Raw genomic sequence first — 14,946 nt, forward strand, 5'->3', positions numbered from 1 at the left:
CAGCAGAATTGCTTGAACCTGAGAGGCGGAGTTGCAGTGAGCTGAGATCATGCCACTGTACTCCAGCCTGGGCAACAGAGTGAGACTCTGTCTCAAAATAATAATAATAATAATAATAATAATGCTTAGAAATTCTGAGAAAGTTGACCCTCAGTGTTTTTCTATCTCACACTTTTTTATGCATTTACTTTTATAAGTAAATTTTATAATTATCTTAGGTTTCAAGATAATTCTGTTGGGATTTCACTAATTGCTTCAACATTTTATATTATTCTGATAAAGAAATGTCAGTGTTATGAACTGTGTTGTGTCCCACAATATTCCAAATTTTTATGTTGAATTGCTAACCCCCAGGACCTCAGAACGTGACTGTATTTGAAGATAGGGCTTTTAAAGAAGCAATTAAAATGAGGTAATTAGGGTGGCTCCTAATCCAATGGGACATTAGTCCTTATAAGGAGATAAAATTTAGACAAAGGTAGGTGCAGAGGAAAGACCAAGTGAAGACAGAAAGATGATGGGCATTTAGAAACCAAGGGGAGAGTCTCAGAAGAAACTCACCTTGCTGATACCTTGATCTTAGAGTTCTGCCTCCAGAACTGTGAGAAAATGAGTTTGTGTTGTTTATTCCCCCTTCCCCCATTCTGCGGTACTTTGTTACGGCAACCCTAGCAAACAAATATAGCCATCGTCATATTTTAGTATTTTCCCATGTAGGAAAATGTTGACTTTTTACTTATTCAGGCGTTTCCTAGGTTCTTCAGTTAGGTTTAAGTGTTTTCTTCAAGTATACATTAATATTTCTTGTTAACCTTGTCTTTATTCACTGCTTTTTGTTGTTCTTGTGATTTAGATATGTTTTTTCTTATATATATATGAATATATATACACACATAGGTACACACACACATACACACACATATTTTTAGAGAGGGGTCTGACTCCATCACCTAGGAGACAGTGCAGTGGCACTGTCATCACTTCCCGTAACCTTGAACTCCTGGGCTCAAGCGATCCTCCCACCTCAGCTTCTCAAGTAGTAGTAGTAGTAGGCATATATCACTACACCTAGCTAATTTTTATTTCCCCTTTTGTTTATAATTGATCATTGATTTTGTATATTTACATTTTATCTAGCTACCTTACTGTACCTCTTATTAGTTTTAGCAGTTTTTCAAGTGATTGTCTTGGATATTTTGGGCAGGCAAATATATGTAATATGCAGATAAAGGCAGTTTTGTTTTGTTTCTTTCCTTCCAGTACATACATTTCACTCTTATTTTAATGCATTGACAGGAATGCTCCAGGATTAGCTTGAAAAATAATAAAGATAGTGAGCATACTTGCCTAGTTCCTGACTTTATTTGGTGATGCTTAACTATGGTATTTGTAACAGATTTTGATATAATTTTCAAGTTTTTAGAACTTTTCTAGGGCTCTTTATTCTTTTTATCAGCAAAAGGAATTGTACGAACTGCTTTACCAGCAGCTTACAAAATAATTCTATGGGTTTTTCTCTTTTTATATGTTAAGAGAGTGAATTACATGGCTAGATTTCTAAATTTAAATCATCTTTAGTTTCCAAAAATAAACCTGTTTGTTCATTGTGTGTTCTTCTTATAATTTGCTACTGGGCTTGAAATATTAACATTCTATTCATGAATTATTTTTAGAAAGTGTGTGCCTGCGGTGAAACCCCATCTCTACTAAAAATACAAAAAAATTAGCCACACACACACACACACACACACACACACTCTGGAGTCTCTATTACTTCCCAATGATACTTGTTTACACTAAAAACTCAATTTTTTCTGTTTATTTTCCATATTTTTGCTACCAATCTCTTTGGGAGTTATCTGTTGACTGTGAATTTACTGAATTTGAAAACTGAGATTATGCCCAATAAGGATTTTCATTTATGAATTAATTGGTTCCTGAATTTTTCAAATAAAGCACAAATCTGATGGTTATACTGCAAGTTGCCCTGCAGGTCTTTCTCCAAAAGAAATGTGATGATTTAAAGGGATAATGCCTGTTCGATGAAATTGGCCATTTCAAAATTCTTCCCCTCACGTGTCATCTTATTTCAGTTGTTATTATATTCAGAGCCTTGCATGTCCACTTAATAGCACTGTGCAGAAAAACAGTTCCAAGTAAATACAGTAATGTTCATCATTTGTTTCTTAAGATAGTCAAAGTGACTAGTTTAAGTAATAGAAATTCATAATTATAGGGGGAGAAAAGTTTTCTTTTGCTACTTTAGTATAATTAATAGCAGAATGAGTAGCATTACATAAAAAATTAAAGACATAAAAATGGCACATAGGTTTTACTACTTTTTAAATATATTTATTGAATGATATAGACCTATTCTTCATTTAACTCACACTGAATAGGGTCATTTAGGTATAAGAGGAACTGTCATCTTTTTGGTTTTGTAAAACCAGTATCCGTTGGAGGTAGATCTTTTTAGAATGTATGTATTACAGTTCTGCTATTACTGGGCCGTCAGATGCAATTTGGCACAGCACGATATTTCCACAGTTGCTCCACGTTAACAGTGATTGTAGAACCCTTAGTGATTGGCTAAGGTTATTTTTAAACCTAATTCTAGATAACTCAGAGAAGTGCTGTTCTGTATTCCACATGGTAATCTCAGCAACATTTGGCATCGAGGATTTATTGCATACCATAACTCCGGCTTCACTGTGAATCTCTTTTACCATCAAACACTGGAAATAGAACCTCACAGCAAAGGGAGGGCCATGCTATTTTCATTAGAAAGATCACACCTTATTCACTTAGGAGTTCTCTGTTGCATGATATAATTTGTTTTCTTACTTGTTTATTGAGGAAAACATCTTTGCATCCATGAAGCTTTGATGTAATTGACCACCTCCATCTCAGATGTTAGGTTCTGTCATTGTGAAACCACCCTATATGTAAGTTTCTGGGAAATTCTTGGGAGAACTCTGTATTCGTTTAACTTGATGGCAAAACAGTAACATGCTAAATAATGTGATTAAAGTTGTTAAAAGCCAAAATAAACACTTATAATTATCTCAAGAAAAACGGTGTCGGGCAAGTGCAGGCTCTATAAAGTGGGACTCCGTGAGCGTCTTTCAGGTCCTGCTGCACAATAGATCATAGTTAAAGGTCTGTTAACAGACCTCTGACGGCTGAGCTGGGTAGCTTGCGGTTTCCTTCGAAACCTATTGGCATAATGTGAATTTATGTGTGAGGTGCAAATTGGAAGTTGCTTTCTACTGGTGCCCGTGGCAGAACAGAAATCATACTGTAGGGCTAGCAGCAGGAAGTACATGGCTTTGAAATTACGCAGCAGGGTTTCTGCTCGCTGCCCTTGTTGGTTCTGAGACAGGGGCCTTATATTGTCTGGTCATGATTAAAATCAAAGTGTAGGCTTCTTTGCTGGGTGCCAGTAAACTTAGGTGAAAAGCAGAAACAATCTGGGGTTTTAATTATTTTAAAATGCAATGTAGTCAAGAAAAGAAGATGAAAGCATTTTTGACTAATCTATCCCAATTATTCCACATAAACGAATTTGCCAAAAAAGAGGCCCATAGAGAGAGTAAGCTTGCCTTTACAAGAGACTTCGTAACATATCTCACAGCTATAAAATAGATATATGGCACGTATGCTGTTCTTCTGAAACTCATCGAGAAAAGTGCCTGAGGATTATGATACTTTTGGGTGAGTAGAGAAAGACAGATGTGCTTTTTACCTTATTCCAAATACAAGATGTTACATATTTATGAAATAAGCCTTTAAAGCATGGAAGATAATTTCCTGGTAAATTACTTACTGACTTGAAGTAGTCCATCTAGAAGGCGCTATCTTGGTGTTATGCTTAAGATTTGCCTCAGTCCGCAGTCAGGTTGGACAGATACTTCCCATTGTGCTGTAATTCCCAGAGGTGGCAGAGTTGGTTCTTCTGTCTTCAACTTCTTTTTCCATGAAGAGTATAAAGAGATGAGTCATAGGCTCAGAGTTCACTGTCTCTAATAATCTTGGAGAAAGTCAATAATAAGATATAGGGAGTGCAAACTCAGTATTATATGGTACCAAACAGTTATTAAATAAACAGTAGTCACAACCAGAAGTTAATATGTAGGTTTGTTTGTTTGTTTTTCAAAAAAGTACCCAACGTGTAAGTGGTGGGAGTTTATGCATTAAGTTAACAAATATGTATTGAGTGCCTGCTATGTGGTAGGCACTGTGATAAAGACTGGGGATATAAAGGTAGACCAGATTTTCAAGGGACGATAGAGAAATAAACAATTATTTATACCTGTTACTCTGGAGACTGACAAGGGCCAAGCTAAGGAAGTACATGTGCTGAGGTGCTAACCTGTAGTTATTACCTACCCCACAGCTGGTGCTCAGCCACAAAGAGAGATGTGAATATTAAATTTCTATCATAATTGGCATATATGAACTTTTTTAAAGACATAAGAAGGGGAAAAATCTATTGCTTTGATTGAAAGGTTGGAAGTACTTTTAGGAAAATTGATTAGGGAGGTCCATTTCTTTCCTTTAAATTTTTATTTGCAGTCAATTTATTATCATACCTCAAGCCATTTAGCCATAGCAAAGAACAGGTGTGTAGAAACTCTACAAAACCTCAGAGAATCCTGTGGTCCCCTGAAAAAGGTCTGTGTCTTATCCGATGAACACCGCTCAGGCCTAAGTCTCTCTAGCTGTCAAAACTGCTCAAGCAAGGGGGAAATCTAGATTTTATATCTCCTTCCACTTGAATTTCGGGATAGGAAGGAGAGAAATCAGCAAAATCCAGTTACGTTAAATAGCTTTTATGAGTATCTTTTTGGAATGCTGGCAGTTTTAACTTCATTTTTGTTTGCCAGGTATAACCATGGAAGATTCAAGTTGCTCCTGGCTGTAAGAAGTTAATGTGGAATTTTGCTGCTTGAAATTTAAATCGGCTTACAAAAATTAGCTCCCACTCGTGGAAACGTCTTTCTTCTTAGTATGAGAAGTTGTTTGAAGCTTTTTTCTCTCTCAAAGTCTCATCTTGATCAGGCTTTAATATTGCTCTCAAACCAACCTTTAATTTAATAAGCAGAGTAATTTTGTTGGGGAAATTTTTCCATGACATTTGTTGAATTAAATGTACATACTCAGTATTCCATCCCAGCAGCACCACCTATTGTTGTCTTGTAGCTCTTCTACTAAACTTCACAAGAATCTAATTCACTCATTTCTCTGGGTATCTCTGTGAGATACTCAACATACATTTTACAGGTTATAAGGTTAAGCATCCCAGTCGTGGTGATGTTTCTAAAGTCATAAATCTGTAAATAAAATGAATGCAGGACAGTAAACTTTTAATTGGTGAAAGGACACTGAATAGAGAGATGACATGCTTATAAAATATTTATGGATATTAAAAAATGTTTGGCAAATAAGATTCAAGTTATACCTGTATGTTTTAAAAGTTCTACTAGCTATGTACTGTGATTCTACAATTAACAGCAGAATTGTATTGGAATAAGATAACAGAGACTAAATGATATTCTTTTGTGCCTACTGCTATTGTACTTAGAATATTATGTATTGATTTATTGAATATAAGTGGCTTTTTTTCCAGTGGGGTTTTAAAATCCACTTATAATAAAAACAAATAGGATTTACATTTACAGGTAGAAAATGAAAATCCGGAAGTGTGCAAATGGGGTCCACTATGGAATTTTTTCAGCATTATTTCCAGAAGAGAGGTAGGATTGGGAATTTTAGTCTTTATTTGATATTTACATGCACTTATATGAATATGAGTCATTGCCTGTGTTTTCTGTAAGCCATCTTTACTTCATGTAAACCATGTAAAATGCTAAAAAACTTTTTAGGAAGAATATAATAAACAACATACGGAGATGGAGTATTTTCACACATATTATGTCATTTGATCTTCCTTGCAATTCTCTAAGGTAGGTAAGGTGGCTTTGGATCCTTGGCCTCTTCTTTTCTCACTATGCACACTCTTGAAATTTCATCTGCTTCTATAGATTCAATTACCAACTGTACACTGATCATTTCAAAATTTGTACCTATGTTCCTTACATCTCTCCCAACCTCTAGAAAAAAATGTATACATCTAGAACTTCCACAAGCATCTAAAACTCAAAACAAACTTGTTTCCTACAAAAACGATGCATCTTCCTATACTCCTTATCTTGGTGAATGCCCTACCATCTGCCTAGTTGGCCAAGCCAGGGATCTAGAAGTTATCTTAGACTCTCCCCTCTTGCTTGTCCTCTTCACTCACTCAGTTAAGACTGTTACATTTCCTCAGTATCTCTGAATTCCACCCTGTTTTGTTTAGGCCCTATCATTTCTCACCTGGCTCATTATAATACCTCTTACAACTACTAATTTGGCATTCTCTGCTGTTAGAGAGACCTTTCTAAAATTTAAGACTCTTAGTAAAATACTTCATGGATGGTTTCTCATTACTTTTATGATGAAGTACAATTTTTAAACAAATAATATGATGCCACTTAAAATATATGACCCATGAGAAATTTCCCAGTTTCCTATCTTATCTCTTCCTGATCATACTCAATGTTCTTACCAAATAGATGTTTCATTCTCCCAAAGTGGCAGTCCTAAGGATGATTCTTTATTTGAAAATCTATTAATGTAAGTCATCTTATGATTAGAAATAAGGAGCCAAATCCTATAATCATCTACATAGATGCTGAATGACATTTGAAAAAAATTAATACCCATTCATGTTAAAAACAACAAATTAGGAATTGATAGATAATTTAATATGATAGTACATATAATCATCAGAGCAAAATGAACATCTTAACTGATGAGGAACAGAAAGCCAATACCAGGAAAGGACAGTGGGTATCTTAATTGTTATTTAGTTTTGAATCGAAAGTATTAGCCAATGTTATTAGACAACAGAAATTGGAGGCATGAGTATTGGAAATGAAGAGATTAAACTACCTCTATTGCAGATGTTATGATTATATATCTTGAAAACCAAAAATAATCTGTGAAAAACTACAAATAGGAGAACTTAATAAAATAGCCAGATAGATAACTAACATAAAAATCAATAGTTTTTTTTTGTGGGAAATCAATAGTCTTACTGTTTATGTATAATGGAGAAGTAGACTCCATACATGATAACAAATAAAATAGAATAAAAGGGAAAACACAAAATAAAATTCCTAGGCATAAAACTATATAAATGTTTAAAACTTATATGAGGAAAACTACAAACATGCCTGAGAGACATAAATATGGCCTTAAACAGAAAGATATAACATTAGTCACGGCAAGCTGACTCAGCCTCATAAGCATGTTAATTCTTCCTAAATTAGTTATTCATATAATTCAATTCCAATAAAAATAGCAGAAGTTTTTTCCCCTCTGGAGCTACACAAATTGGTTATAAAGTTCATATGGAAGAATAAACATGCAATACTAATCAGGAAATTTCCTAAGAAGACAGGCAATGCATTTCTTTTTCTAAAATATATTATAAAGCCTCTATAATTAAAAGGTTGTGGTATGGGTACATGAGTAGACAGAAAGACCAATGGAACCACACAGAAAATCTGGTAAAACAACTGAAATACAATATTGATAAAGATAACCTCTCATAATAGAGGGAAAGTATGTTTTTAATCAGTAAATGGCTTTGGAACACCTGGATAACCATATGAGAAAAAGATGAAATTACATCCATTTATCACACCATATGGTAGACATCCAAATGGATCAGAGATCTAAATGCACAAAATATTTCAGAAGCAATAAGGAAAAGAGTGATAAATTTGGCACAGAGTAATATTCTGAACACATAAAATGCTTCAAAGAATTGAGAAAAAAAGGCCAAAACCTTATAGAAAATGGGAGAAAGACACAGATAGTTCTCAGAAAAAGAAATAAAAATGACCCTCACACATAGGAAAATATACTGAATATATGAGAAATGCAAATTGAAACTACACTGAAATAACACTTCTCACCTACCTGACTGGCAGAGATCCCAAAATTTGTAAACTATACTCTGTTGTAGAGGTTTTGATGAAATAAGTATGCAAAGTGGTATCAGCTTCAAAGGGGTTGGGGGCGGGAGGATTTAGCATTATTGAGCAAAACTGCATATACATTTACTCTTCAGTCCTGCAACATGACTTCTAGGAATCTGTTCTAAAAATGCAAATTGACATATGGTCAAGACTGTTCCTCATAGAATTACTTATAATACTAAAAGATGAAATAGCTTAAATATCGATAAAGGACTGGTTTAATAAACTGGAGTACATTCACACGTGGAACACAGGCCCTTTAGTGCTTAACAAAGGTGTCTGAAATGCTTGTTATTTTCATTATATTAAAAGGAGTAATTAGAGTGGTTATCTATCAACCTAAAAGCCTCAACCAATTTCCTAAAACACAGTGAATAACTTATATATGTAATAAATGATCATGTAAAGATGTAAAATGCCTAAAAAAATCCACCTCCTAATAACCAATTACTATAGTTGTTAACGGTCACCTTATATGGCGACTTCCGGGAAAGTGCCTTCCCTCACCTTCAGCAGCAGCCTTCCTGAAGCATTTGCCCTTTTGAAAGTCCTTGTAGGCTTTACCATTTTGACAACTGTGTATGGAGATTCAAGACTTTATCTGACATAATTTTGTTTAAAAAGTTATATTGAGCTTTGAGGACACAAACACGTATTCTACCTGTATTAACTGGCCAAAAAATAAAGTTGTATTGGATAGGTGTCTGTGTGCTTGAATGCTAAAACTTTCAGTTTGGGATACTAAAAATCGAAAGGCAGAAAATAATAGCGGGGGATGTTCTGCAGGGCATATGATATGATTCATCATAGAGTAGAATCAGAGAGATTTCTGTATGCTCCTTTTGAATGACATTCATAATTCATCTTTAATGGAAAAAACTAAGGTGTAGAACAGCGTGTAGAGTGAGCTACTTTTTGTGTAAGAGAGGGTCAAGGAGTGATAAAAGTGTATAGCATTTTCTCACATTTTCAAAAGAATTAGCATGAGGTTTCCAATAAGGCAGAGATGACTTTGAAGCTATGTAATGTTTTACATTACTGTTTTACATAACTGAAAAATCAAAATGAAAATCAAATTAAATCAAGAGACTAAAGAATCTAAAGTCATACAGAAGGGGTGCCGTAAAGTTGGAGCTCTTCTGAGGAGTGGGCACTGCCTGGCAAGGGCTGCACCTCTGAAAGTACAATGAAGCTGGTTTTGGGGCTCTTGCAAAATGGGCTGGAGACTGGAATCACATTCCAGGGTGAAGGATGGTTACTGAGGCAACAAAAGGAGACAGCCTGCAAATGAGAACAAGTCCTTTCTCCCTCCTTCTGCCGTTCAGTCTCTCTAGCGCCCCCTCTTGGCAGATCCTAAAGAAAGCTGGTTGCAATGCAGAAACTGGAGCTGCAAGGTCCCGCAAGCAGGAAGAAAGGGTTTGGGGCTGGGGGACAACAGCTTAGTACTAACATGATTGGTAAAAGTGAAGGCCAAGAGTTTACTTGTGACGGGGAGAATTTACAAGGACGCTCTAGGAACCAAATGACACTGTAACACAAGGTTTTTCAGTACCATTGAAGGCTGACACGTTGCGCAAAATGACTTCAAATGAGATAATGCAAGTGAAATGGCCTCAGATTTATACAGTGCCATGCAAGTAGGTAAAATCAGTGTTAATGTTGATGCTTTAATTTCACTTTTAACTATGATGGGGATATTTGATAAAAGAAAATTTGTGAAGCCAGAGATAATCATGAGATAAATTATGAAAAGATGTTTATTAGTTTTAGAAACAGAAATAATAGTTTGCTTTACTTTCCCTAACTGAGGCAATTTTATTTTAATTTGGAGGTTTTCAAAAGGATACACACTTTTATTGGTTTTTTCTGTCATAACTTAGAGTTTTGTGGATCTTTGCAAAAATTCGAATTAAATTTTCTTTAATGATGTGTCTATATGTTATACATTGACTACATAAAAGCACAGAATTACTGTGCTATATCATTACATTACTGATTTTATTAATGTGTGTCTCTGTAGTGTAATAATTTTTGCATTTATTCATTCATTAAAGATAATCATAACTAATACAATTACAATTTCATTTTAAAGTCGTTATTCATGGTCATCAATTTAAAGATAAGACTGAAATTATGTTGATAAGTTCATAAACTGATGGCTGGAGGCCAATCAGATTGCTTCATGTTCCCAAATTATTTTATAACTACGTTACTTATGGTTAACATGTTGATGTGTAACAAAGATTCTGGAATTCAAGTCATGCTAGAAGAGCTGTGAGTCACTGTTCATTTTTAAATGTCTCATATAGACAAAGAAAAGGTGTGTAAAACTATTTCATGAGTTTAATTAACAAGATTATAGATATTGCATACACTTGTAAATAGAGAAGAGCAATCTGCAAAAAGAACAAAATAATTCTGATGCTTTATAAAAAATAGCATAACTAAATTTAAGAAAAAGTAAGTGATCATTGATAAGCTAGAATATTAGAATAGGAGTTTCAGAAACGGTCGTTTGTTTGGGGAACCAAAATAATTGTAACCAGGCCAGATGACATGCTTATAGGTTTCCAGGGGAAACAGAAACTTACCTCAAATAAAAAGTTGCAAGTGGTCAATGTAATTAAAAAAGAAAAATAGTGAAATTATCCAAGAACAAGATGGGGCTTGGTGTAGGAAAACAGCCTTTAATTCACATATAAGAGTAATATGCAAAGGGAATACACCACTTTTAATTGAAAACTGAAATCAATTGAAAGCATTTCAGCTGAAAACACATCAAGTATCTGTACCATTGTTATTCCATCTACAGAATGTAGTTATAAAAATGTTTTCAACTATTTTTTCAGTAAATATTTATTATCTATCTATCTATCTATCTATCTATCTATCTATCTATCTATCTATTGAGACAAGGTCTGCCATGTTGCCCAGGTTGGTCTCGAACTCCCGGGCTCAAACGATCCTCCTGTCTTGGCCTCCCAAAGTGCTGGGATTGCAGGTGTGAGTCACTGTGCTGGGCCTTGAGTATCTATTTAATGTGTAAGATACTGTGCTAGGCACCAACAGCACAGGCAAAGGTTAGCAAGGAATTGTCAAAGAGCTTATAATCTGACAATGTGGATAAAAGAAATATGCACACAGTTTGAAAGCAAAATATAAAGTGTCAAGGGCTGTAAAAGCAATACAAACACAACATTTTGGAAGATCAATGGAAGGAAAGAGCATATTCAATTGGAAAGATCAGGAAAAGCTTCATGAAGGAGAGAACATGGGAGAACAAGCACTTTCACAGGCTGGGTAATAGAGATAAATAAAAATAGTACAAGTGACATCTATTTTGTGCTAGATACTGTCTTAAGAATTTATGTATATGATGTCATTTAATCCTCAAGACAACCACAGAAGGTAGTGCTCATATTATCACTATTCCACAAATGAGGCTTAGAGAGGTTAATTTTCCCCAGTTCACACAGTTACTGGTAAATCCATAATTTAGAACCGTATCTGCCTAACTCCAGAGCCTAAACCTTACTTACTATATTATACTCCTTTGTAAAGAAGAATAGTCTATAAAAGTGAAAACTGAAAACCCTACATCTATAGTTTATTTATTTGCTTATTTATTATTATTTTTATTATTTTTAACTCTTTTAGAGATGGGGTCTCACTATGTTGCCCACGTTCACTTCAAATTTCTGAGCTCAAGCAGTCCTCCTGCCTCAGTCTCCTGAGTAGCTGGGACTACGTGGGTGTACCAACATACATCTATATATTATAACAGTTATATTTAACATGACACTTATATTTTGGTAAAATGGTGATTTAAAAGTTAATATTGGTAGGAATATGATAAAATGTATATTCTCTCATTCAGTTGTAAAGCAAATACAAAATTGCGCATGCATTTGTTATAGCAGACTCAGCATACGGTAGATTATCAGTAAATGTTGGATAAATGAATAAATAAGGTAGAAAATCTGTATGCATGTGGACAAAGATTAGGAGACTGACACGTTAAAATGATTAGTTGCAATAGGATTGTGAGACTTTGAGGCCTAGTCCTCTTTCAGTCATCTTTTATTTTGTATATGGTCAGATCATCCAGGTTTGAAGCCTGTTGTTTATTTACTTTTCACTAACAAAGGACTAATGAGTTCAACCTAAAAGGACAGATGAATCAGTCTGTGATATCAATAATTGGTAGAGAGTTCTTTTGCAGAATATCCACTAACATGTGCAGTTTCTGAATAGTTAAAAAAATTTTATTTTTTCAGTAATGAGGAATATGAATCAGAGAAAATGATGCATATATATCATAGCTTAGGCATGCACGATTGAGACCAGATGAGGCAGCAATAGTTTACATGTTGACTTATTTCTTTAATTTCCCAAAATTGAAGTCTTATTAATCATTTGCTAGTTCTATGTAATGGTACATTCTTCAAATCATACCTAATGATAATAACAGGAGAAATGATAAATGAAAATGGTCAAAGCATTCAATAACATGTTGCTGTTATAGGAAGATTTTGAAATAGAATTTAGCATGTTGTAGGATTTTTCCTTTAACTAGACTAAAATACACTTTATTGATTTAGGTAGAAGGAACTATTAAATATTGTATACAAATTGCTTTATACTTATTTCATTAGGAAACATTAATATACATATATGTACACATACACGTATAGTTACCAGTGAAGTTGATTAACTTTTAGGTCTGGAGCACCATTTTTCTTTTCATTAAAAAAGGCAACACTAACCACATTTGGATGTGTTGGATCAACCTATTTATTGATTTACCAAGAAGCTGTCAAGATTTTTTTTTTTTTTTTTAAAGCAGCATCTCGCTCTGTTCCCCAGGCTGGAGTGCAGTGGTTCAATCATGACTTATTGCAGCCTCAACCTCTCAGGCTCAAGTGATCTTCTCACTTCAGCTTCCAGAATAGCTGAGACTACAAGCACACACTTCAGGGAACGCACCTCCATGCCTGGCTAATTTTTTTAAGAAAAATTTTGCAGAGATATGGTCTCACTATGTTGTATAGGCTGAACTTGAACTTCAGAGCTCAAGCAATCCTCTTGCCTCAGCCTCCCAAAGTGCTGAGATTAGAGGAATAAGCCACCGTGCCCAATCTGAATCTGTCAGTTTTACATGCGACCTAGAGCAAGAGAAGGCTCTGCAGCAGGTCTAGGCTGAAGTACAAGGTACTCTGTTACTTGGGCTTTATGATTAGGCAGATCCAATGGCACCCAAACTGTCTTTGGCAAAAAGAATGTTGTATGCAGCCCCTGACATCCTTCAGTGGAAGACCACTAGGGCTTTGGAAACAAATCAGTTTTATCTTTGAGAAACGGCTCCTGTCCCTGACTTGCTACTAGTCCTTGTTGACATTGAATACCTGGATAAGATGGCACAAGTGAACATTTGACCTGAACTGTCCATCTGATCCAAAATATCATAGGGTTGGGTTTGTTTAGAAGCACCCAATTTTCAAGTGGTGGTGGTATACAAGATACAGGGCTCAAGAAGTTACTCAGGCACAATAGGTGGTCTGAGCAGGTGGCTCTCATTATCTTGGTGTCTATTTCTGCTGCTCTGATCTCTTACCCCCAACCCATACGTGGTCTCATGGGAAGTTTTCTTTCATCGGTTGACTAAGAAGACAGAAATTCAAGTGTAGTTTATAGGTAGTTTTGTACAGCATGTTGGCACTAGCTAGAGGTGGACCAAGGGAACATTATAGTGCCTCTCAGAGGTGGCCCAGAAGGACACCGAAAAATAGGAAAAACCCTCCCAGTAGGAAAAGTAGTAATCTGTGCAGTGGAGTATTTACTTTGCTTGGAAGGAGAGCGGGCCAGAGGTAAGGATCTACAGGAATTAATAAATAGCACCTTACAGGTTGGCTGGGTGTTCAGGAGAAATGCTGGAAGACTGATGGGATGTAGATCTGGGAAAAGATAGATAAATTGGCTTCTAAAATAGTGGCATATGTGAAGATACTCTCTTATGGAAGAGAATTTAAATAACTTGGTGGACAGGATGATCCAATGAACCTTTTCCCCAACAACACTAGAGCTGACACTTGGGCTCATAAAAAACAAAACAAAACAAAACAAAACAAAAAAGGAACAAAAAACGGTAGCAATAGAAGTCCCATGATTTAATACCATGGGCTTCCCCTCACCAAGGGTGATCTGATTTCTGCCAATCTGAGGTCTTCAATCTGGTTATCCTGTTGAAGCCATCCTAAGATAGATACAGCTATTGATGGAGTTCTAGAAAGACAGTGAGGCCTACACTAAGCCCTCATTCCCCAGGGGCACAGCTAAGTACCCATGGAAAGTTGGTAACTGGACTCCTTCCACCCTGAAAAGCACAGCAATTTATTATCACTAGAATAGACTCTTCCTCTGTGTGTGGGTTTGCCTTTCTTGCCCATAGTTTTTTTGTAAGCATTACCATCTCTAGACTTTCTATCTCAATCACCATCAAGTATCCCATACAACATTCTATATGATTAAGGAACTCATTTTATGACAACTGGTATGTAGTAATGTGCTTAGGTCTGTACTACTCACTGATATTCCCCTGCACCCTTGACCTATTGATAAGCAAAGTGGGAATTTCCAGGGGCTATTAGACTTGAAGACTTGTTATCCAAAGAAGTAATGGTGTAGGTATAAACTCATTAATTTGACCTTTATTATTTAGTGATATGACTGGTTAGTAAGTTTTTATTTCCATTTCCATTTGAATTATTTTTATCTTATAGTTATGCTCTTAAAATGAGACAGAAAAATCCAGTATTAACTGAATCGGCATTTACTATTAAAGATTGTTTTAATATGG

At 35.3% G+C, this 14,946-nt stretch overlaps 1 long non-coding RNA gene across 4 annotated transcripts in view; it reads left to right on the forward strand.

Moving 5' to 3' along the window:
• LOC102133174 (uncharacterized) overlaps positions 1 to 14,946 on the forward strand; it is a 189,783-nt gene that overhangs the window by 98,095 nt on the left and 76,742 nt on the right. For 2 of the 4 annotated variants that reach the window (XR_012435230.1, XR_006698382.3), the window contains one exon: positions 4,887 to 5,930. The exons of 1 other annotated variant lie outside the window; for it this stretch is intronic. This is a non-coding gene — a long non-coding RNA (uncharacterized lncRNA). Of the gene's footprint in view, positions 1 to 2,736; positions 3,715 to 4,886; positions 5,931 to 14,946 lie in introns of those variants that run through there. One more of the 4 variants, XR_012435232.1, reaches the window with a different exon arrangement.

This window comes from Macaca fascicularis, chromosome 5 (assembly GCF_037993035.2).
Source record: "Macaca fascicularis isolate 582-1 chromosome 5, T2T-MFA8v1.1".
In the NCBI taxonomy this organism is placed as follows: Eukaryota; Metazoa; Chordata; class Mammalia; order Primates; family Cercopithecidae; genus Macaca; species Macaca fascicularis.